Here is a 24,769-nt window from a genome sequence, read left to right on the forward strand (position 1 = left end):
ATGACGGGCGTATCAGAGATTATAGGCTCAGTGACACCCGAATAACAGCAGCAGTGAGGAGGCCCCAAAAGGGCCTCAGGGATGAACCTATGATGGCAGGGAAGTTTAGGGGGTTTCAATGTAGTTAAGTCCTGCCATGAATAGATACAACTTACTCGAGAGACTCCCAACATAGCAGCCTGTTCTCCAGCCCCCAGCGCATCCTCAGCGTGGACGGGCGCAGACGGGCTGGTCTTAGGCGCGACTTCGGCGCATGCAGGCTGATCGCGTCCGCTGATCGCGGAGAGAGACATCCAGGTTAAATAGCGGAGGACCTACAAGGCGAAGCCCTCGTGATCCTAGCAGCCAATCAGGCAGGAGAAAGCTATTCGCCGGCGCCCTCCACAACAAACGGGAGATCCCGCAGTGGAACGGGGCGCTGGCAGGGAGGCGTAAGGTAAGATTGAAGCTTTGACCCACAGTGCAAGTCACAATACAACACGTTTTAAAATTAGCAGTTAAGCAACTTTAATTTTTCCCATGCCACATCGTAGTCATTCAGCATAGCAAGTTAAGAGCATCCGACCATTAAAACGCAAAAGCGATTATCATGAAGCATCCGAATGTAGCACCGGCACCATCAACTAAACAGCGCCAAATCCAAACATCCAGGTTAAATAGAGGAGGACCTACAAGACGAAGCCCTCGTGACCCTAGCAGCCAATCAGGCAGGAGAAAAGCTATTCGCCGGCGCCCTCCACAACAAACGAGAGATCCCGCGGTGGAACGGGGCGCTGGCAGGGAGACGTAAGGTGAGATTGAAGCTTTGGAGGTGTTGGGTGAAATGGGCGCGGCGAGGTACGTTGAGAATGAGCCTTGCTGCAGTGCTTTGGAAGGTTTGGAGCCTGTTCAGGCGCTTCTCAATGATCCCTATTTAGAGTGTGTTGCCGTAGTCAAGTCTGCTCGTAAATTAATCTGGGCGGTGTAAACATTTTCTTGTTTTTTCATGAAGATCTTTCGCAGCATCTTGAGGATGTGAAACAAGTGGAGGGCGCTGCGTTCACCTGGGCTGTCATGTCCAGCTTGTCGTCCGGGATGATTCCATGATTTCTGACGTGAGCAGCGGGGGTGAGGGTGGGGTAGAGGTCAGTTGGCCAGGTCATTGCCAGGCCCCCTTTAGTAACCTCAATACTACTATAAAACATACTACAAAGTGCTTTTCACAAACTGCACTTTTGTAGTAACTTACAGTTTTATTTCAAGTCCCTACGTACATACGTTCCTATATATATCTATATCTATTGCAGTTTAGTGGTTAGCCTTGTGTAGTGCTGAGTGTTCTACAAAAGCGTACGTTGCTACAAAAGTGCAGTCTGTGAGTACCGAAAAATAGTACATTTACTCAAAAGCGTAAATATGTTCAAAAGTGTAAGTTACCTTCATGAATCAGGCTCCTTATGTTTCTTCTTTGAACATTTATTGAATATCTATTCTCAGTATCTATAGCTCTAATTCTCCTAGCTGTTACCGGGCAGATTTTTGCCTTGTAGCCGCCGCAATTAATGCTTTTAAGTCTTTGTTTGTTCCTTCCTTTTTGTTTTGGACCTTTAAGAAAATTAGGAATATTTGTCTAATTGATAACTATTTATCCTTCTCTGACTCAGCGCTCCTACACTGTATGTCTCATCATGTATTGTACGCAATCTTTGTCTTGCTGTGCTTTTCGCATACATCAGTTGACAATGATTTCTATATAAGTTTTAAGCACTAGTTTCTCTGTTTCATAAAATACACTCTTCAGTGTTGCATTTCTTCATTGCTCAATGTCCTGCTCCACCCCCAATTTAGATAGTGAGAATAATTTTATTTATGTATCAGTGACGTTAACAATTCTTCATCATATTAGAAAAACAAAAACATGTGGGGGCATATTAGCAACTGGGCGATATGAAATTATTGCTGCTTTTGCAGCCGTTTTCGACCGCAAAGTGGCGATAATTTCATCGCCCTATTAGCAAGCTGTCGCTAACATCGGTTAGCGACAGCTTTGAGGCGATAGCGAGCGGTTTGGGGCCCGCTTTGCATGTCAGAGATATTTATCGCTAATGACATGCAAAGTGGGAGTACCCAACCTGTTAGCGACTGAAAGCAGTCGCTAACATCGCTATCGCCTACTATCAACGCAGGCGTAGCGATAAAATAATTTGAGCTAAGCGCAAATATCGCCAAAAACTAACGCCTGCTCAGACCACTACTTAAACTGTATATCCAATGGGAGTTGGATATTCAGGTTAAGACCCTATTGGCGTTAATGCCGGAATATTCCAGCGATATTCACACATTAAGCCGCTATCGCTGGATATTTTATCGCATTTGAGATAAACGTTGCTAATAGCATGTTATCTCAGCGATAAACTCCGACGATGCACGGCGATAAAAAAAATGTTGCTAAGCTCATTTAGCAATAAATATCGCTAGTTGTTGATAATATGCCCCGTGGTCTTTTGTATTGTATCGGTCAAAGCCGACTCTCCTCTGGAAGAACATCTGCGTAAATGTCAGCTCAGGAACCGGGTGTAAGTAGGATTAGCACTTGAGCACAACAAAATAGAAAACACAACAGGACATTGCATGCCCACATGCCAGTGTCCTGTGGAGCTATGAGGTTATGGAGGCATTTCTGCACGGTCACTTGAGGCTAAACTTTCATAAATGGTACAAGATATAGCTCTGCACATTAACACTGACTAAAGTTCTAGCTTGAACTAAACACCAACTTCTGTATCACAGCGACAACCCCCAGTGCTCACTACAATTGTGAATTTATAAACCAGGGATTTACTATTTTTGTTGTGTTCTTTACTTTAGGTTCACATAATGTCTTACTTGCAATTCTTTTTCAAAGCTATACAGAACTATCAGCCGCTTTTCGCAGGAGCCACAATCTTTTTACTTCTTACAAAATCCCTGTGTGGGGTCACCCTTGGAAAAAAGTGTTAATTTTTAATTTTCCCTTAATTGTGAAAAGCAGCGAGACTCCCAAGACTGTTGATGCCGCTTGGTGCAAACCACCTCTGATTCACACAAGAATAGAAATCAAAACAATGAGGCAGGCGCTGGGAACAGGAAGGCGATGAACACGTTTATTACTCCAGAGGAGAACACATCACATCAGATACCGGGGCTATCGTCAGGAGGTGCTCTAACTGTATCTCTGCGGCATGGCCTTATATACACATTTTTGTGAGTTTATTGCATAGTCAAACATTCCTGGCATCAGTTTATTGCATAGTCAAACATCCTTGGAATCCCCGCCTTAAGCTAGTTCCCACACAGATCTAACAGTAATTGTCCCCCACCCAAATCTAACAGATGATCGCTATCTCGCAGCTGGACATTCCGACAGGATTTAAAACATGTGGGGTCAGTCAGATCTAAGGGGTCGTGTCATTGATTAATTCCGGCCCCTTTGTAGGTGAAGCCAGTTCCGTCGTATGTGGGTAATATACTCTGTCCGCAGGGGCCGGTTAGTGCCTGGGACCGGATTGAGTAGCCAGGCGCAATGGAGGAGGTAATCAAAGGGGCCTGCCCGTGCGCGGAGGATGAAAGGACAAGTGGGTTTGGCGCGGGAAGTGACTCCGAGGCTCTGTTATGCTGACATGGTATTATGACCCCAGTATGTGTGTTCGGGCTTGGTCAGAGCGCAGGGGATGATAGCGGGGTCAGGGTGACTCGCAGGTGACCAGCAGTGTACAAAATGGCCGCGGTATCTAAAATGGTTGCCGCTTACGCACTCGCAGAGGCCTTCGCTAAACAAGATGGCGCCAGCAATGTTCATGTTATCGTTTTACGTTTCAACATAATAGGATCGCCCATTTGAACGAACACCTTATTTCATCTGGATGTTTAAATCATGAGGTTGCATAGGTGTGGATAGAACTATGACTGGACTTTCAGGTCATTGTTGATTACCGCTTGATTCATCCAGTATCTGAGCCCTAAACCCTCTGCTGCCTCCTGAAGGAAGCCTTGGCTGCTCGACTTGACCCTCTTGAATATCAAGTGTACAAAGTACAAAGGGATAAACTTGGGTCACTCCTAGTTAAACAGGACCTGCTGTTGCTAGGGGTCAGTAACCAGGACCCTGCTTCTCCAGCCATAACATGGTGTGTCTGCATTCACAGAGCTTGGGTTTATCTGTTTTGCAGTAACTGGAAAACCTGCCCAGCAGGTGGCCAATGTGTGTCTGGTGTTTAACAGTGATTCTCAGAAAGGGAGTCCAGAGTCACCCAAATATCCCTACAAAACACAAAGCGATTCCCTTTTTTAAACGAGTATGACATCACTTTTGCTGTTCACAAGACCTGACTTCATACTTAATAAAGCTAAGGCTAGACATTGTCAGATACTAATTTGCTATATTCTAGTATGTGTAAAGAAAGACCTTTGGATTGAGGTAAGGGGGAAATCTCCAATCAATCAATCAATCAATCACAGACATTTATAGAGCACACTACTTACCCGGAGGGTCTCAAGGCGCTTGGGGGGGGGGGGGGTGCTGCAACTGCTCGAATAGCCAGGTCTTGAGCTTCTTCCTGAAGGAGATGTGGTCTTGGGTCAGGCGCAGGTCGGTCGGGAGGGAGTTCCAGGTCTTGGCGGCCAGGTAGGAGAAGGACCTTCCTCCCACTGTTTTCCAGACGCATTTCTGAAACTCATGAGTGTAAAGCTTCCCAGGAGAGCTGGTGGCTGCGGCTTTGTTTTGTTTGTAGCGCAGAGCAGCCAGGCCTACACAGAGAGCAGTAAATAAATGAGTGTAAGTCGAATAAGTACAAATACAGATATTTGCCATTAATCCGTAAATCCACATTAAAGTAACTTGCACTGAGTGTCAAGTCTCATGTTTCCTATGCCCCAGTGCAGCGTACAGCATTTGCTGGGAGAAGCAGCTGCTCTGTCCTGAGCTGTGAGTGTGTCTGAAGCATCCATAGGTGGACAACATCCTGAGACTGCCACCAGAGGGCGCTCCTCGCCGCTGATGAAACCCACTGAGTGCACATTGGATGGAAGAGAGAAGGGTTTCCTCTTCCGGGTCAGCGGCGGCAGAGACAGCACTAGCAGTGCTGCAGACATCACTTCCGGCCTCTGCAGAGGATGGAGGACCCCTGCATGTTCTGCTCCGGCTGAAGGCTAACAGAGCATCCCTGTGATGGCTGTCCTTCTACTGTGTGCATCTTAAAATCAAGCATATCTGGTACAACTTAAAACCCAGGTCTTTACAGGCACCAATGCATGTTTCCCATACAAGACCCTGTCATGGACTGTGAGTAACACCCACGCCTGTGTCTTTGCAGGCGCCAATGCTTGTTTCTCATAACACCCACGTCTGTGTATTTGCAGGCGCCAATGCTTGTTTCCCTGCTGGTGCCTGGAGGCAGCACTTCCGTCAGCGGCCACCAGATAGCGCTCCTCGCCTGCTGATGAAACCCACTGGGCTGCACATTGTATGAATGGGAGAAGGGTTTCCTCTTCCGGGTCAGCGGTGGCAGAGACAGCACCAGCAGCGGCGGTGACATCACATCCAGCTTCTCCTGGTGTGTTCAGCCTGCTGCAGAGGAGGAAGGAGCCCTGTCTGGTGGGCAGATACCTTCATCTTCAGACCCCCACCGACCCCCCAGACCTGCCCCCCCAGATCTCCCCCTGCCCCCCAGACCCCAGATTTGCCCCTCAGACCCCAGATCTGCCCCCCAGACCCCAGATCTGCCCCCCCCAGACCCCAGATCTGCCCCCCTCAGATCCCAGATCTGCCCCCTTCAGACCCCAGATCTGCCCCCCCCAGACCCCAGATCTGCCCCCCTCAGATCCCAGATCTGCCCCCTTCAGACCCCAGATCTGCCACGCTATTTTGGATGAGACACATGTCGTTGTTGAAGGTGAGTTTGGGAAGTGGGTTATCCAGTCAGTTTCGGTATCGCATTTTTTGGGGGTTTCATGATTGCTCCGTGTAAGGTGGGGGCAGTCAGAGGTAAAACAGGCAAATGTGTTGTATGAATAAAAAATGAGAAGCGGTACGACAGGGGCAAAATCTATGGGAGTCCAGCCCGTTTGTACAGTCTAGTGGAGGATAGTAAACTGTCACAAATCACTACCGGCATGGAGGGCAGATATTACTAGCTTGCCTTTTAAAACCAGTGGGACATGTTCCATATAAGAAACATACGAGAGTCTTGAGGATGTTATCAAACACTACCACCTATTTGTTGGTTTAATATGGGTAACCAGTCTCTGACATACCTGCTGGATGGGTTAACCACTGTGCAGTTTGAAACAGTGGGATGACAAACATTATTATTGATTCAGTCTTGCTATAGGAGTAGTAGACATATAGGAATATCTGAAGGGCTGGTTTACATTTAAATGCCTGAGTCCTAGATCTTTGTGTATTTTGGTATGCGACTGGGTCCCACGCTTGGTTAGATATTACTTTCCTCCTCTTTTATTTTTATTTTCTTTGACAGTATCAAAACTAAGTTACAAAAGGAGCCAAGATTCTGGACCTCCGGCTGTGTTTGTACAGGGAGACGCTATTCTTAGAAGATCTTCCTGTTGGCAGTACCTCCATTTATTCAAGGTATTTTGTCCTGTCCTTAAATGAGAATCCTTTTAACCACTGTATAAAAGGATGCCTTAGTCTAATAAAATTCTCGGACAAGTTGTCGTTTTCTAGGCGGAAACCCAATGGTATGACAGGGTGTTCCGTAGATGCCAAATTCATATCAAAGGAACTATGGGAAAAGAAATATAATATTGTTGGTAAGAAAGCTGTCTATTGATGGGTGAGATGGGTTATAAGGTCTCTTGTTTTAAAATGATCTGACCGTAATATATCACCTCCTTCTCCCTGCTAGGAACCAGGCAGCCCTTTGAACGTTTACAGAGTATTGGGGCACACTAACCTTTAAGTGATGAGCAGTGTGCTCTTCTCCCTGCTAGGAACCAGGCAGACCTTTGAACGTTTACAGAGTATTGGGGCACACTAATCTTTAAGTGATGAGCAGTGTGCTCTTTGATACATGATACATTACAGTGAGTATCTGAGGACAAATGGAGTAAGCTCTTGGGTTTCCCCACTTTGCTTTTTTATAACTCTAGGGATTATGGTGGCACAGATTAACAATTTGTGTTTTATTTTGTGCCTTAGTGAGCCTTATAGGATGAACACATTAGGATGACCTTGATGTTTGACGACACTATCTTTTCTGGGTATAAGGTGGCGCGTGTGTACTGTATCACACTTTGCATGTGTTCGGTCCAATCAATGTCTATATATAAATAGTTTGTGTCGCCTTGGGCAAGTAACCGATGGACGTTTCCATACATGTTTTTTCCAGGTCTTCCCAGGTGTTTGAGAACTTTTTTGTGTGATAATCTGCGGGTCCTGATGAAGGTGGCCTTATTATTTGCTTATTTTTGTTTAAATATCTTTATTGGTATTTTCAGATTTTATCATGCCTGGCATCATAGTTTTATACAGTACTTTCTGTTGCCCACCGCAACATTATATAACCCCTGTGACATTCAATAGTGCAAGTGTCAACAATGAGAACATAAAACCAACACTGCAGTCCTGCTGCCAGATACATGCATTATGTTGGACACTTATGGAAAAATCTCAGTGTGCTATTACTCGCCGGTGCTGCTACTTCATGGTCTATGAATCAGAAACAAGGCCATACATAGCATGATCCGTACATATCTTATCGGGGCCTGTACTACAATATCTGATGTACATTCTATCCTAACACAGAACAATAACCTGTTGTTCGGACTTAAACAACAATATAAGGGAAATAATATAGATTGGCATTTCGCAGTAGGTAGTCACTCGTGGATACCAATATGACCTGTACCTCCAATAAGCATATAATCAAAACTGAAACATACAATACTACTAACTGCCATCTAAACTATGTAAGTCGGGTCGCCGTTTCATATCTGAGCATAATGATTAATTATGTCCACCTTATTATCTTATGGCTCGCCTATGCAGGGGCTAAACAAAGGCATGTGCCTAAGTACAGCCATAAAGACAACGGCTAGCACCTCCCCTCCCACAAGTGTGCCGGACCTTGATGGTTACTACTGATGTACCAGGGATCTTATGAGTACGTGATTGTCTGCATGTCTGGGCGCAACATCGTCCTGTAATCATGACACTGGGTACTATCATGTCTATTGCAGATCAACAGGTTGCACACCTTCATCGTTCACCGCGGCACCGCTTCGAAGGGTAGCTAGCATAGAGTCCCAGTCCTGCGCTATAGGGTATTTACGAAGCCCTGCCGTTTCCTCCCTGTGTAGCGCCGTGCTCTCCACCTGTGCCCATGTTACAAGTGAACTTTTCCGGCCAACCATCTCTCCGCATGTTTCCATTTTTTGGTTATTAGTCTTTTTGCCGCAATTAAACCCAGATCCTGGAAACTTGAGGTGATTTTATTGTGTTTTGATCTGGCATAGGGTCCTAAAAGGCAAATCTCCCAAGACAGCGGTAAGGGCGTGCCTGTGCATAAGGATAGTGTAGTAACTACCCCCGCCAATATTGCTGCCGGGATGGGCAGGCCAAAGCATGTGTAGGAAATCCGCGTATGGTTGTTAGCAGCGTGGACATGCAGAGGTGGCAATGTGGAAATATCTATTTATCTTATCAGGCGAGAGATACGCCCTCTGGAAGATAAACGTCTGTCTACGTTTGAATCTGGAGTTTCTTGGTATGTGCCTGGAGCTTGCTAACACAACATCCCATTCCTTATCAGTCCATGGCCGACCTCTATCTGTTTCCCAACTAACACGAAGTCGCAACATGGGCTTGAGTGTGTGCATGAGGAGCGCTTCCACTAACCAGTGCACCACATGGGAGCCTTCCCCCATTACATGCAGGTATTGAAGTAGCAAGTGTGTCGGTGGTTCCACCGTTAAGTCCCCCCAGACAGCTGATAGTGCTTTCAGAATGGAGGCATGTAAAAGAAATTGACCTGCCGGCAACTCAGCGTCTTCAGCTAGTGTCGCAAACGGCAATAGCCCACCGTCGCTGTAAAGATCACCCAGCGTGGTCAAACCCGCAGCGTGCCAGATCATCAGAGCTGTTTCTGATTTACCCAGCCTGCCACGTCGCGTACCGAGCAGCGGAAATATAGGGGCATATGGGAGGGTCGCATGGGTAATATATAAACTTCTCCTATAACATTGTATTGCCAATCCGAGATGTAGTTGTTTTGGCCTTGGAAGTTTTGCAACGGGGTGAAACAGATGGCAGATCTGAGAGTGGGTCCAGGGCCGTGCCATGGCGGCCGTGTCTTCCAGATTCTGACCAGCAAGCCATTTTGTTGCCCATTGGAGTTGGGCAGCCAAATAATACAGTTCCATATTAGGGACAGCCAGTCCTCCCCAGCCAGTGAGAGCGTGCAATTTACACAGAGCCACTCGCGGCCTCCCGTTATTCCATATGAAATCCCGGAGGAGCTATTCTAACTCTCGATAGCTTGGGCGGAACATAGAGTGGGAGATTTGAAAAATAATACAGCTGCTTAGGCAACACAATAATTTTCAACAGCGCATTACGACTCATAACGTTTAGGGGAAGTGTCTTCCAGAAGCGCACCTGAGCCCGGAGTGCCGAGATTGCTCTCATCAGGTTACCTTCAAGCAGGTCGTCAGGCATCCGATATACAACGATCCCAAGGTATCTAAACGTGGTGGGATACCATGTGAGAGGTGAGCCATTTAAGATCACAGCTTCCTCTGCTGTGGCAGCGCTGAAGGGATACATCTCCGACTTGGTCCAGTTAACCCAGAGTCCAGACATTTCCTCAAAAGCTCTCAGTATATCTGCAATGGACGTCGGTATCGCAGTAATATTCCGAAGATATAATAATAGGTCATCCGCGCACAGGGAAATAGTATGTAGCCCATCCCCTAACGGAATGCCTCATGCCTCCCCATCTCCTCGGAGCATCATCACCAGTGGTTCCATTGCTAGGGAGAATAGCAACGGGAACAAGGGACAGCCCTGGCGTGTCCAACGTCTCACCCTGATTGGGTCCGAGATCAACCTACCGGTGCGGACTCGGACAGTGGGGCGCTGATACAATAGGCAAACCATATTTAAAAAGTGATCTTCCAGTTCAAATTTGCCTAAGACCTCTGCCAGACAAGGCCATTCCAGAGAGTCACAGGCTTTCTCCAGGTCAAGAACTAAGCAACCCGACCTAGGCCAACTATGCGTTGCATATTGCTGTATTCTAAAAAGATTACGAATATTAAGAGAAGTGCACCGGGCTGGAACAAACCCGTTTTGATCAGAGTGTACCAATGTTTTCACTACGGGAGATAGACGCCTTGCCAATAATGATGCAAAAACTTTGTAGTCAGTGTTGAGGAGTGCTAATGGGCGATAAGAGCCCAATCTTCCAATTTAACCTTTTAATGGCAGACAGCAGCACACACAGAGGTCAAGGGTACTTACCCGAAATGCGTTTGGCGAAACATGGACAATATTGCAAGCTAAGAGGATGGTGTTTTAATCTGCAGTCTGTCCAATAAAAGGATAAACCGACGTCGTGTGTGGCCCCTTCACTTTTGAGCACCTTCATATGGAATATATATGGCCTGCTCCGGCCAGGAAGGCGGCCTACTGCAAACATGCAGGTCCGTGCCTAAAAACTTGAAAGGTGTGTTTGGAACGGCGTGTCCGTTTGGGGTGAGGCGAAAAATAATGCAGAGCTTAACATCACCTACAAAAGCTGCTTAATTAACTTTTCTAACAATTACATTTTGGGAAGTATAAGCGGCATTCACTATGGTTGTTAAAAGGCTGAACTGCACGAACCACAATGCTTAGCGCGCATACGCACATTGGGGTGTGACTTTAAAAATCAAACTCAGGTGCGACAACAGTTGTTGCCATTCTTCCATGCTGCCAGTGTTTGGCGAAACATGGACAATATTGCAAGCTAAGAGGATGATGTTTTAATCTGCAGTCAGGCCCCTGTAATGTAACAAAGGCTGTTTTTAAAATTACAACTTTGGCATCAAATTAGTGCACAGAGACAGACACTACAGGGCTGGCTGCTTATCTAGAAAGCCACTTTTGGGTAGTTTGGGTGACGAGGATTTGGATTTTCATGAATGTTTGTGGCAGCGGTGTTAGACGCTGTCCATGATGCTGCTTGTGCTGACCCAGGAGTGGTGCAAGTTAACAAGGACTTCACAGATGGTCTCCCCTGGGACTGGTGCTTAAGTGCGGAGGTGTTTGGGTGTGCTCAAGTGGCGGCAGAGCTAACTGTGACTCTGGGTATGGTTATGAGACCTGATACTTTTGTGCTGCTTGGTAAGCCGAGACCGTGCTTGTTGAATATTCATCCAATGCGAGTGGTGAGTTCCGCATTGCTGGTCTGCCTGAAGTTGTGATGCTGCCGACAGTAGCGTGTCTGCTAAAAGCGATGGCGTGACTGGTGGAACTATAAAGCCAAATAAGAGAAAGTTATCTTCCGACACCGCAGTCTTCGTGACTGAGACCAGTAATACTGAAGACTCTGAGACTCACAGCAGTAATTTCTCCTTTCAGAGCGTTATCGCTGCAGATGGAGTGAAGCCCAGAAGTAAGCACCAACAGAGATTAATGTTTTTCATTTGTATTAACTGTTCCCCTTTTGCAGCATTTGAAAATGCATTTTCTAGTTGTGATGCTTTTTGTTTAGTTTTTTCTTGTAGGCTGTTACCTTTGGTTTAAAGGGAAAGATGTTGTAGTGTGTGACCTTAATGCTGCAGTTTGCATTTCATTACCATCATTTGCTTATCCTGGAAAATCTCCAGGGTGTAGGAGGTTTGCTGTTCCAGAGTTCTTTCTTCAGCTTCTAGGCAGTTGGCGCTCTGTGGCGATCTGTGGTCCTGTTTCTATGCTCTTCCTGTAGTAGCTCCTATCAGAGCTTCATCCTCCCACCAACGATAATAAGATGCCAGGCATCACCCAGCACACAACACAGCCTATGAAGGGCTACGTCTATCTGCTGGGCACAGTTAGAGCGAGGATAAAGTGCTCCGGACCCATCAGGCTGTGAATGTAACCTAAGGGCTTAAGATGAAATGAAGAGCTTACCTCCTTCCTGAGTGGCTCCAGACTGCTGTGTGCAGACCCGATAGCTGGCAGCACCCTGGAGTATGTATGTATAAATCAGATTATGTTGGAAGTAACCTGCAATATAGTGGCAGGCAGCACCCTGCCATAGAGTAGGATTTCTCATAGTATTTTATTTCCTGGCACATTAATGGAGATAGTCTTTTAACTGGCAGAAGAACAACACTGACCATACATTTCCTGGCACCGTCTTTAAAATGACGTACACATTAGGAATGGCATTTTGTTCTGCTGGAATAATAGCGCAAGTTATCTTGTACTCTGCTATGATGTTGCACAGATCTTTGGCTGCAATGCATTCCATGTTTCATTCAAACATGCTTTCTACAAGGCACATACATGATTTGCTGCTGTAGAGAAATAATGCTCCTGTGTACTGTGGCAGACTCAGAAATATTGAAAAACTTCATGATTTCTCTTTCAGCACTTCATAATAAAACCCTTCAATTTTTGACTCAGTCATTTGGCAGAAACATAACTTAGTACCATTAAAATAGTTGTGATGGGGAACATTCATGTGGGGTTAGGACTGGCTCGACCGGAGTGCTTGCTGACTTGGAGGAGTATGGAGTTGACCACCTTGCCTGGTCCGGTGTGTAATCAAACCAGCGATGCTTTGCTACAGGCTCATTTGCCCTGTTAGCTGGTCAACAGTTTGAGGAGGAGGAGGTGAAGAGCTGGCTATATGTGCCATGAGGCTGGCAGTTCAGTACATCCCTGAGAAGTGAGCTTTGAGTCGATGTAGTGCTCCTCTTATACCAAGTGCAATTCACCCTCTCCAAAGGCTCAAGAATTCCTGGGTGTGAAGGGCGGCTGATTCTGATTGGGTGCTTGATAGTTTTCCAGAAACTCATGTTCTTGATTGTTCATGTTTGTCAGTAGTTAATGAAACACGCCCAGGCGTTTTATCTCTTCAGTTGACACAAGCTGCAATAAAAGTTTCTTTGTTGCTGCAAAAAAATATGATTGGCCAACGAGCCTCTGTAGGTCAAAGAATGGAAGGGCTGGGAAACTGTCAGTCATCTCACTGCTAAGTAGAGCCATGTCATGCTTCATCCTCCGTCAAGCCTCTGATTTTGACTAACATTGCTTAGAACACTGGGACTTTAGAGACCATCCTTTTAATGAGAAAAACAAAACTACAAGTCCCATAAGCAATAGTGGTGGGCGGTGTCACACATGACCTGGGACAACATCCGATTCAGCATATCCAGTTTCATTTTATAAGTATTTGACACAATATTGAATTTATAACCTTTGTTTTTTATGGTCATGAGTCACCAGAATACTAAAAACGTGTCTTTTATTCTCAAGGTCAAATAAGTAATGGTCACTTGGAATCTATGTTAATTCTTCAGTATTTGTCATTGATCTCCACGTGTGGCTGGTTTGGGTCTGCCCCCTGCATCTTTCCCGATAACTCGTACAGGTAAGGAGCTTGTAGAAGTAACATGATAACCCCATACTCGTCTGTAAGAAGTGCGCTCCGAGGCAGGTATCCGATCATTTTTGTGAAATAAGGAAGGGCCAATAACTGCTATGTACATTTGTTAAAATAAAACAGTCAAATCACAGTATACTGTTCCAGAGGTTCAGTCCCAGCGACATTATCTGTACCTGAACCCAGACACCCTAGGAAGCATGTGCTTTTAAGACAAGTTGCGTTCACTCACCTAAAGGTGACATGCTTCATCATTGGGCTATACTCCTCACCAGGCCGGCGCTACAATGCCTGGCGGGCACCACTAGAGGGCACTTTCTCGCAGATCTTTTATTAAGTACGCCGGATGAGCATAGTAGGACAGAGGATGTTGTGTCATAAGATGTGAGATTGGTGAAGTCTGAATAAAAGATCAACTATCGGCCAGTTGCCACCATATAGTTAATGAGATCTTCCTGGTCCATGTTGAGATTAAAAACAGTGGCAGAGAAATTGAGGAACTAATGGCCCCTATCACTGTGTGAAAGTGTCGATCACCTATGGACCTGCTGGTAAGCTGGGGTCTATACTTCAGGCCAACTTTTTTCATGCCTTGTGTAGTCATGGAGCAATCTGTGTGCATTTCATCAGGACCAAATATGGGAAAATGGGTAAATGTGACCTAATCTTCTCCACAGCGTGAGGAGCTCTGTAACTCAAAGCCCTGCACCGTGCATAGGTGATAAGGTGCCTATTACCATCTTACTGCCACAGGTGAGCGCTGTCTAACAGAGTGCACTGGATACGGTAACCACCCTAAAATTCAGGCCATATTGACTTATCCAATAGCGAGGACGCCGCATCAGAGGGCAACTGGTTTGAAAAGCACATGCTTCCTAGGGTGCCTGCGTTCAGTTAGAGATAATGTCTGTGGGACTGAACCTCCAGAACAGTATACTGTGAGTTGATTTATATGAAGAATGTGTATACTCGACTGTCATTTTCCTCAGCATCTCTTGTGCTATGTAAAATAATACACAACACACCTGGAGGCCAACAAATCTATCATACATTTAATGCAAAAATAGCAAAAGGCCAAGCAAACTAACAAGTGACAATTGTCTTTGCAATGGACGAGAGCATCCACCCTAAAGCAAGTTGGAGTATATAATGTTAATGCTACACAATGTATTTTTATACACTTTTCTCCTAATACAAGTCAATGAAACATGAACACGTGATAGAAACAGTTACTGAAACAACACTAATGAGTAGGAGGCAGGATCTTCTCTCGAGAGGAATGTGAGGAGTCCGTGAGGTGCAGATAAAGGATACCCAGACAAGCTGCAGAACTCACTGTTTGTGGAAATAACACTTCTGTTTGTCAATGTTCAATTTACTACAAGATGCAGGAAAGTGTGCAGATGGACATCACTAAATAAAATAGTTCTGGCCCTAATAGAATCATGTAACTTTGCAGGCATATTAAGGCGAACAGTCACATCAAATTAATATAAGAATATTGTAATTTGGTAATGTAATATATCAATGCACGTTGTGGCATTCATGTGTAACCAATTATCGGTATTAAAGAAACCAGTATATCCAGTTATGCTTTCTCAATTCCTTCTTCCTAGAGGCCACCACTGCTGCTATCCAGCCGTATTCAGCAGTGCCTCCTGTGACCTGGAATCCTGTATTTAATCAATACCAAAGGTCGTCAATGCTTCTAGCCAACTCCGGTCACTGGTGCTACTCACACCCCCACCACCCTTGGGCCTGTTATTCTTTTAGCCGGCTCCAGTCAGTAGTGGCCCCTTGGGCCTGTATGTAAGCCTACTAGCCAGTTCCTGTTAGTACTGGCCCCTGGGACCTGTTATCATTCTAGCCAACTTGATTCATTAGTAGCAGCTTGGGACTAGTGATCATACTAACCAGCTTCAGTCAGTAATGGCTCCATGATACCTATTATCCTGCTAAGTAACTCCAGTCAGTAGAGACCCCTGTACCTTAAATCCTGCAAATATTCAAAACCAGAGGTTAATTCTACTGCCAACCAGTTCCAGTCAATATTGACATGTATTGTTACCCTACTTGTAATGAATAACAGAAGCCAGCGTTGTTGCTAGCCAGCTCCAGTGACCAGTGGCCCGTCACATATTATCCTCAGTAGGATCAATGACCAAGGCCTGTGCAGCTGCTAACCTGCCCTAGTCAGTAGTGACCTCCCAGACCTGTTATTCTGCATCTAATCAGCAAAGCTTCGGCCCTAATAGCACTCACCCCACATCCTTATAGTATATTAGCAATGTAATTAATTTACATCATACTGTAGGTACCGCACTATTTCACACGATCCCAAAAACAAAGATCAAAATCAAACCGTTCAGCACTCCACCTTGTCAAAAATGACCAAATCACACCAAGCACTATAGCCTGCCACATCACATGGCACACTCAGCCACAACATGACAAGATACCACGGCAGGGATTTGGGGCCATTAATCCTCTGTTCGGGGCATGTGTGCTGTAGATGCACATGCTTTGCATACTCCTGCCATCTTGTGTTGGGTCCAGATGTTTGCAAGTTGTTTTTCTTTGAAGAAGTCTTTCAAGTCAAGAGGTAAGGTGACTCCTCCTTTCGGTGATAGTGCGAATGGGCATTGACTCCGTTGTTAGATTCTTTTGTACCCCAAACGGGTTCAGATGTGTATTGCTGCCCTCTGAAACCGCTCGTCGGGTTCCCCTCAGTGCGCAGCCCACTCTACCCTCAACTGTAATGCTTCACTACCCATTTACCTGTTCTCCGCGTTTCAAATAGATCGACAAACTCCCCATTTTCAATAGAAAACCTTGAGGGCAACCCTCGGGCCTTGCTGCGTAGGGCCAGCCATCTGCAAATGGAACGGACTCCATTCCATTTCTGTCCTGGGTGCCACGCCAAGTACCCTCGCACCGACCTACATTAAGTTTGTAACTTGTGCCTCTCTCCAGCGCACAAGGAGGAAGACTGCGACGCTTGTCCAAGAGGACTCTACCCGATCATCAGGCTCGACGACGAGAGAGGCTGCGTCAAAGCATTCAACACACTTTGGATATCTTCGGGGAAGAATCTGACCAAGACGAGATAGAAGCGTCCGCCGTAGAAGAAGAGGTCCATCTCTATGCCAGAGCGTAATCATTGGGGCATGCTGTAGCAGCCATGTGATTGCAATTCTACGTCATGCAAGTACCATAGGCAACTGACCAAATGTATAGGTTATCTTGTGCTCTTCTGGCATCTAAAGAGGCCTAATAAACAGCATTTGGGTGTCAACTCAATGCTTAGTTGTGTGGCATGCACCATTTCTTCGATAGCTAGTTGCCAGAAGGAGTGTATTGCATCGCAGTATCATGGTTAATGTAAGAAATCAGACCCCACAGTGTTGCAGCGCAAGCATATATCTGGGCAAGACCCGACTGTTCGATAAAGGTGTTGTGGCGTTAAGTAGGTTCTTTGCAGAAAATGATAATGTATTAGTCGAAAATGGGCATTACTAGAAATCATGCATGTTAGTTCACAGGCCCGCTGCCAGTCTTGATCTTCCATTGGAATGTCAAAGTCTAATTTCCAGGCGTCTTGGGTCCATATGTAGTGCTTACTGTATCTGATCGCATTGTTCTGTAAAGATGCATAATTTGGTGTCTACACGCTCCATAGGTTAGCAGTACCTCAAGGGTTTGAGTATGCAGTGGAGCTGTCGGATAGCATGGCCAGGGGTGCTTAGTTGTGTCTACCAAGCCTGCATATTATTTTTGTTTTTAAAAACAAAGAGCTTTTCTTGCCAGAGCCAAAGCAGACTACAATCTTTATTCACCCAAAGACTGGTCACATAGTCACCAAGCCACCTACAAAGAGGAAACCAGATCAGCGACTAACACTTCACCTCCACCACCAGTTAAACCTAATTTAATTATTTCGCCATCATACTCTCCAGAATCAGAGGATAGTGACAATTCACAAGGGCATGGGCAATTAGATGAAAACATAATGCCATTAGATCCTGAGGATTCACCGCACGAACCAGACCCATGGCATGATTATAGTACTGATCCCGATCTAACAAATGATCTGGACTTCTACCCCTCAAAACCATCCCCACCGGATGACAATGTTGGGTTTGCCCTCCTAATCAACAGAGCTGCTAGAATATCACATGGTTAAGCTTCATTTAGACCCTGTAGAAGAAGATTTTTTTATTGGAGACTTTTTCCTAACCACAAAAATCTACTCATGTCGTACCCATGCTACAAGGCCTCCTTAGGCATGCTCCTGAGGTGTTCAAAGACCCAGTTAGAGCTAGGGTCTTAACCCCAGAGTAGATAAAACATACAAGGCATCTCCCAGTGACCCTATGTACATTAAGGTCCCACTTCCCTTAGATTCACTAGTAGTTGCCAATGCACGCAAACGTGCAAACTCCCAAGGGTCAGGTGACACACCACCTCCTGACAAAGAATCCAAGTTATTAGACGCGTCAGGTAAACGTATGGCGTCTCAAGCTGCTAATTCTGCTGGAAAAGCTCATTCAACATCTGCCCCAAGAATATAAGGACAAACCTAATGACCTTATACAAGAAGGCAAACTTATAACCAATACCTCAATCAAATGTGCGCTTAACGCACCTGACGCCGCGTTGCGTGCAATAAATACTTGTGTTCTGCTACATAGGCACGCCTGGCTCAGGGTATCTGGATTTAAGCAAGAGGTGCAAAATACGATCCTAAATCAACCATTTGATCAACAGCACCTCTTTGGACCTGCATTTGACGAATCTCTAGAAAAAATTAAAAAATACACACACAGCAAAGTCTATGGGAGCCTTACAGTCACCATCTGCCAGAGGCTCCTTTCGTTGCTCCTTTTATACACCCACATCATCCTATAAAAGTCCCAACCAGGGCTAATTTTCTAGGGGATACAATAGAGGAGGTTACAGAGGTAACAACAATAAGGGTAGAGGCAGAGGTAATAACACCTGCATCTCCCCTAACAATAAAGTGTGACTTCCCTGTGCTTCCCCCCGATCAGCCCACTACGGTCGGGGTACGCATCTCACAGTTCCTACCTGTCTGGAATTCCATCACAACAGACAGGTGGGTAAGACAAATTATCCAGTGGTGTTACTGCCTGGAACTCACTTCTACTCCCCCCAACATTCCTCCAAGACCGTGTCCAATGTCATTAGAACACCTAACGCTCCTCAAACAGGAAGTCTTAGCAAAAAGATGCAATAGAGCCAGTTTCGATAATTCATCAGGGGACAGGAGTCTACTCCCTTTTTTCCTAATCCCAAAAAAGGACGGCTCTCTAAGACCAATACTGGACCTCAGACCGCTCAACGTTTACATTCAATCAGACCACTTCCTTATGGTCACTTTACAACAAGTGCTTCCACTACTACAGCAAAGCAACTTCCTCTCCACTATAGATCTAAAAGATGCCTACTTCCACATTCCAATACATCTCGCTCAAAGGAAGTATTTCAGATTTGTGGTAGATGGTCAACACTACCAGTTCAAGGTGCTCCCATTCGGAGTCACCACAGCACCCAGGGTTTTCACCAAATGCCTCGTGGTAGTTGCAGCCCATCTCAGAAGACAACACATTCATGTCTTCCCCTACCTAGACGATTGGCTCATAAAAGCAAACTCCCACAGCAGCTGTGTCCAACACACACTCCGGACAATAGAGTTGCTTCACAGTCTGGGATCCACAGTAAATCTAGACTAATCCCATTCCAACCATCTACAATGCAACAATATCTAGGGACAACAGTGAATACTTCCACAGCCCTAGCATATCCAATCCCATCAGGATAAATGCTATATAAAACCTAGTTCAAAGATTTCAGCCACAACACTATCAGCAAGAGTGTTCATGCAGCAATAGGTATGATGGCATCTTGCATTTTTCTCGTCCCTCATGCACGATTGCAAATGCGCCCTTTACAAGAATGTCGAGCACGTCAGTGGAACCAAGCTCAAGGTCAACTAACAGATCTGGTGTTGGTGGGCGACGACACCCATCGCTCTCTGCAGTGGTGGATCACAAAATATCTTTCCAAAGGACTGTCGTTCTTCGAGCTAGTTCCACAGACAGTGCTAACAACGGATGCATCGCTCACCGGCTGGGGAGCACATCTCCAAAACCATACCATTCAAGGTTTATGGACCTCTCAACAAAAGCAATTCCACATCAACTACCTGGAATTGTTGGCAATCTCTCTAGCGCTGGAGTCATTTCAACCACAACTCCTAGGCAAAGCTGTCCTAAGTCGTACAGACAACATGACAGCAATGTATTACATACAAAAACAGGGGGGACACACTCTCTCCAGGTACCCCGTCTAGCACAGAGCATCTGGAGGTGGGCCATTCCACGGAAAATATACCTCCTAGCAGAACATCTATCAGGATTACACAATAAAATAGCGGATCTGTTCAGTCGCCAAACACAACAGATCCACAAAAGGGAACTTCATCCTCAAATTCTTCTTCCATTCTTTCACATGTGGGGACAGCCAGACATAGATCTGTTCGCCACACACCAAAAAGCTACATGCCCAAGCTTCGCATCCAGACTAATGGGTCCTCCATTTGAACCTTTACACAAATGTGAACTACAGTACCTTACTTGGAAAGTAGCTTTTTAGTCGCCATCACTTCTCTCAGAAGAGTGAGCGAACTCCAGGCATTAACCAAACAAAAACATTTTTTCAAATCTTATCATAACAAGGTAGTTCTTAGAACAAACTCACATTTTTTACCCAAAGTAGTATCTGCCTTTCATCCAAACCAGTCTGTTGAGCTACCAGTGTTCTTCCCCCAACCAGACTCAGTGGCAGAGAGAACTCTACACACCCTTGATGTTATAAGAGCATTACTCGACTAGATCGAAAGAACACAACCCTTCAGGAAAACCAAACAGCTTTTCGTAGCTTTCTCCCCACCTCATAAAGGCAATCCTATAGCCAAGACAGGAATTGCAAGGTGGATTGTAAAATGCATACAAATATGCTACCTTAAAGCCAAACGCACGTTAACCATTCGCCCTAGAGCTCATTCTACACGCATCTATGGCATTCTTGCGGAACATTCCCCTAGATGACCTATGCAAAGCAGCAACTTGGGCCACGCCGCACACCTTCACAAAACAATATTTTATAGATGTGCATGCAAAACAGCAAGCTAGTGTGGGCCAGGCTGTATTAAAAGCACTTTTTCAAACTACTGCAATGGATATAGGTAGCCACCGGTAAGCAGGATACTGCTATATAGTCTATGCATAGTGTACAATCTGCAGCTCATATGCCTCGAATATTACCTGTATACATCTGTTCTTGGCATGTAGAGCTGCAGAGTTGTACACGCCCACCCTCCTCCCTGGATACCTTTATCTGATCCAGTATTATCTGAATTAGATCATCACGCATTTACACCTTTCTATTTCTCACTTCTCCATCTAACCCTACTGGCAAAACAATGTTACGATGGAGCTGAAGCCCATGCACACTGTCGACCGAAGGAGGAGTCACCAACCTCATGACTACAAGACTTCTTCGAAGACAAAAACAACATGCAAACATCCGAGTCCAACACCAGATGGCAATGGCGATGGCGATCTATGCATAGTGTACAAGTCTGCAGCTCTACATGCCAAGAACAGATGCATACTGGTAAGTAGCATTTCCTTTAACTGCAAATTGCACTTTATGGCTTTTGTATGATTTTTCATATTTATTTGTATTACTTGCTTGCTTTTCTTATGTCTTGTTTTTTCTTTCATGGCCATATCTGGCTTAATAAGGATCTTTTTATAGATAAGATACCAGTATGCCTGGTACAGTATATATAACTATTCCTTCTTTTACATACAACAGTTCATTTACTGCTCCAGACAGCATTCCACACCCTGCTGTGTCATACTACACACAAGAACATATGTTGTGGTGCATCTGGTGCACTGTGGTGTGATAAGGCAACACATTATATTACACTGTAGCGCAACAAACAACACCATGCCCCAACGCACCATCCCACGTATGACCTCTTTGCCTAAAGTACCATCTCATAATGTTCCACACGCTACCACAACATAGAACTTTAGTTTAAGACTCACCACCCTTCGTAGCATCACACCATAGGGTACCACACAAAGCTTAACGACAAAACAAAGTGTTACACTATGCAACCCCAAGCAGACACAAATATAGGACTCAGTAAATGAGGAAAGGAATCAAGACTATAGGTAACACACAGCGACTGAATGATGTGCCTGACCATCTGCCCATGTATACAATGACCCTCCTGGACAGTTGCCCCTGCCATATTCGCTCCAAGCTTATGTTGCTATTCGTGTTGCAGATCGGCCGGGCCGTTTCACCTCCTAAATAACAATGCATGTTTTATTATTTATTTGAAATGAGTGGAATGTAATTTCGATCAGAAGCATCAAACAAAAGGGTAAATGTGGTACCTAACCTGATAGGCAGATATGGTCAGTAACATAAACTGAGATGTGGGGCAGACTCAGATCTCAGTGAGTGAGTGGGTATGGGGCAGGCTCAGATCTCAGTGAGTGAGTGGATGTGTGGGCAGGCTCAGATCTCAGTGAGTGAGTAGGTGTGGGGCAGGCTCAGATCTCAGTGAGTGAGTGGGTATGGGGCAGGCTCAGATCTCAGTGAGTGAGTAGGTGTGGGGCAGGCTCAGATCTCAGTGAGTGAGTAGGTGTGGGGCAGGCTCGGATCTCAGTGAGTGAGTGGGTGTGGGGCAGGCTCAGATCTCAGTGAGTGAGTGGGTGTGGGGCAGGCTCAGATCTCAGTGAGTGAGTGGGTGTGGGGCAGGCTCAGATCTCAGTGAGTGAGTGGGTGTGGGGCAGACTCAGATCTCAGTGAGTGAGTGGGTATGGGGCAGGCTCAGATCTCAGTGAGTGAGTGGATGTGGGGCAGACTCAGATCTCAGTGAGTGAGTGGATGTGGGGCAGGCTCAGATCTCAGTGAGTGAGTGGGGGTGGGGCAGGCTCAGATCTCAGTGAATGAGTGGGTGTGGGGCAGTCTCATCTCAGTGAGTGAGTGGGTGTGGGGCAGGCTCAGATCTCAGTGAGTGAGTGGGGGTGGGGCAGGCTCAGATCTCAGTGAATGAGTGGGTGTGGGGCAGTCTCATCTCAGTGAGTGAGTGGGTGTGGGGCAGGCTCAGATCTCAGTGAGTGAGTGGGTGTGGGGCAGGCTCAGATCTCAGTGAGTGAGTGGATGTGTGGGCAGGCTCAGATCTCAGTGAGTGAGTAGGTGTGGGGCAGGCTCAGATCTCAGTGAGTGAGTGGGTGTGGGGCAGGCTCAGATCCCAGTGAGTGAGTGGGTGTGAGGCAGGCTCAGATCTCAGTGAGTGAGTGGGCATGGGGCAGGCTCAGATCTCAGTGAGTGAGTGGATGTGGGGCAGGCTCAGATCTCAGTGAGTGAGTGGGCATGGGGCAGGCTCAGATCTCAGTGAGTGAGTGGATGTGGGGCAGGCTCAGATCTAAGTGAGTGAGTGGGTGTGGGGCAGGCTCAGATCTCAGTGAGTGAGTGGATGTAGGGCAGGCTCAGATCTCAGTGAGTGAGTGGGTGTGGGGCAGGCTCAGATCTCAGTGAGTGAGTGGGTGTGGGGCAGACTCAGATCTCAGTGAGTGAGTGGGTATGGGGCAGGCTCAGATCTCAGTGAGTGAGTGGATGTGGGGCAGACTCAGATCTCAGTGAGTGAGTGGATGTGGGGCAGGCTCAGATCTCAGTGAGTGAGTGGGTGTGGGGCAGACTCAGATCTCAGTGAGTGAGTGGGTATGGGGCAGGCTCAGATCTCAGTGAGTGAGTGGGTGTGGGGCAGGCTCAGATCTCAGTGAGTGAGTGGGCGTGGGGCAGGCTCAGATCTCACCGAGTGAGTGGGTGTGGGGCAGGCTCAGATCTCAGTGAGTGAGTGGGGGTGGGGCAGGCTCAGATCTCAGTGAATGAGTGGGTGTGGGGCAGTCTCATCTCAGTGAGTGAGTGGGTGTGGGGCAGGCTCAGATCTCAGTGAGTGAGTGGGTGTGGGGCAGGCTCAGATCTCAGTGAGTGAGTGGATGTGTGGGCAGGCTCAGATCTCAGTGAGTGAGTAGGTGTGGGGCAGGCTCAGATCTCAGTGAGTGAGTGGGTGTGGGGCAGGCTCAGATCCCAGTGAGTGAGTGGGTGTGAGGCAGGCTCAGATCTCAGTGAGTGAGTGGGTGTGAGTCAGGCTCAGAACTCAGTGAGTGAGTGGATGTGTGGGACAGGCTCAGATCCCAGTGAGTGAGTGGGTGTGAGGCAGGCTCAGATCTCAGTGAGTGGAAGTGAGGCAGGCTCAGATCTCAGTGAGTAAATAGGTGTGGGGCAGGCTCAGATCTCAGTGAGTGGGAGTGAGGCAGGCTCAGATCTCAGTGAGTGAGTAGGTGTGGGGCAGGCTCAGATCTCAGTGAGTGAGTAGGTGTGGGGCAGGCTCAGATCTCAGTGAGTGAGTGGGTGTGGGGCAGGCTCAGATCTCAGTGAGTGAGTAGGTGTGGGGCAGGCTCAGATCTCAGTGAGTGAGTAGGTGTGGGGCAGGCTCAGATCCCAGTGAGTGAGTGGGTGTGAGGCAGGCTCAGATCTCAGTGAGTGGGTGTGGGGCAGGCTCAGATCTCAGTGAGTGAGTGGGTGTGGGGCAGGCTCAGATCCCAGTGAGTGAGTGGGTGTGGGGCAGGCTCGGATCTCAGTGAGTGAGTGGGTGTGGGGCAGGCTCAGATCTCAGTGAGTGAGTGGGTGTGGGGCAGGCTCAGATCTCAGTGAGTGAGTGGATGTGTGGGCAGGCTCAGATCTCAGTGAGTGAGTAGGTGTGGGGCAGGCTCAGATCTCAGTGAGTGAGTGGGTGTGGGGCAGGCTCAGATCTCAGTGAGTGAGTGGGCGTGGGGCAGGCTCAGATCTCAGCGAGTGAGTGTGGGGCAGGCTCAGATCTCAGTGAGTGAGTGGGTGTGGGGCAGGCTCAGATCTCAGTGAGTGAGTGGGTGTGGGGCAGGCTCAGATCTCAGTGAGTGAGTGGGTGTGGGGCAGGCTCAGATCTCAGTGAGTGGGTGTGGGGCAGACTCAGATCTCAGTGAGTGAGTGGGTGTGGGGCAGGCTTA

This window comes from Lissotriton vulgaris, chromosome 1_1, assembly GCF_964263255.1.
Source record: "Lissotriton vulgaris chromosome 1_1, aLisVul1.2, whole genome shotgun sequence".
Classification (NCBI taxonomy): Eukaryota; Metazoa; Chordata; class Amphibia; order Caudata; family Salamandridae; genus Lissotriton; species Lissotriton vulgaris.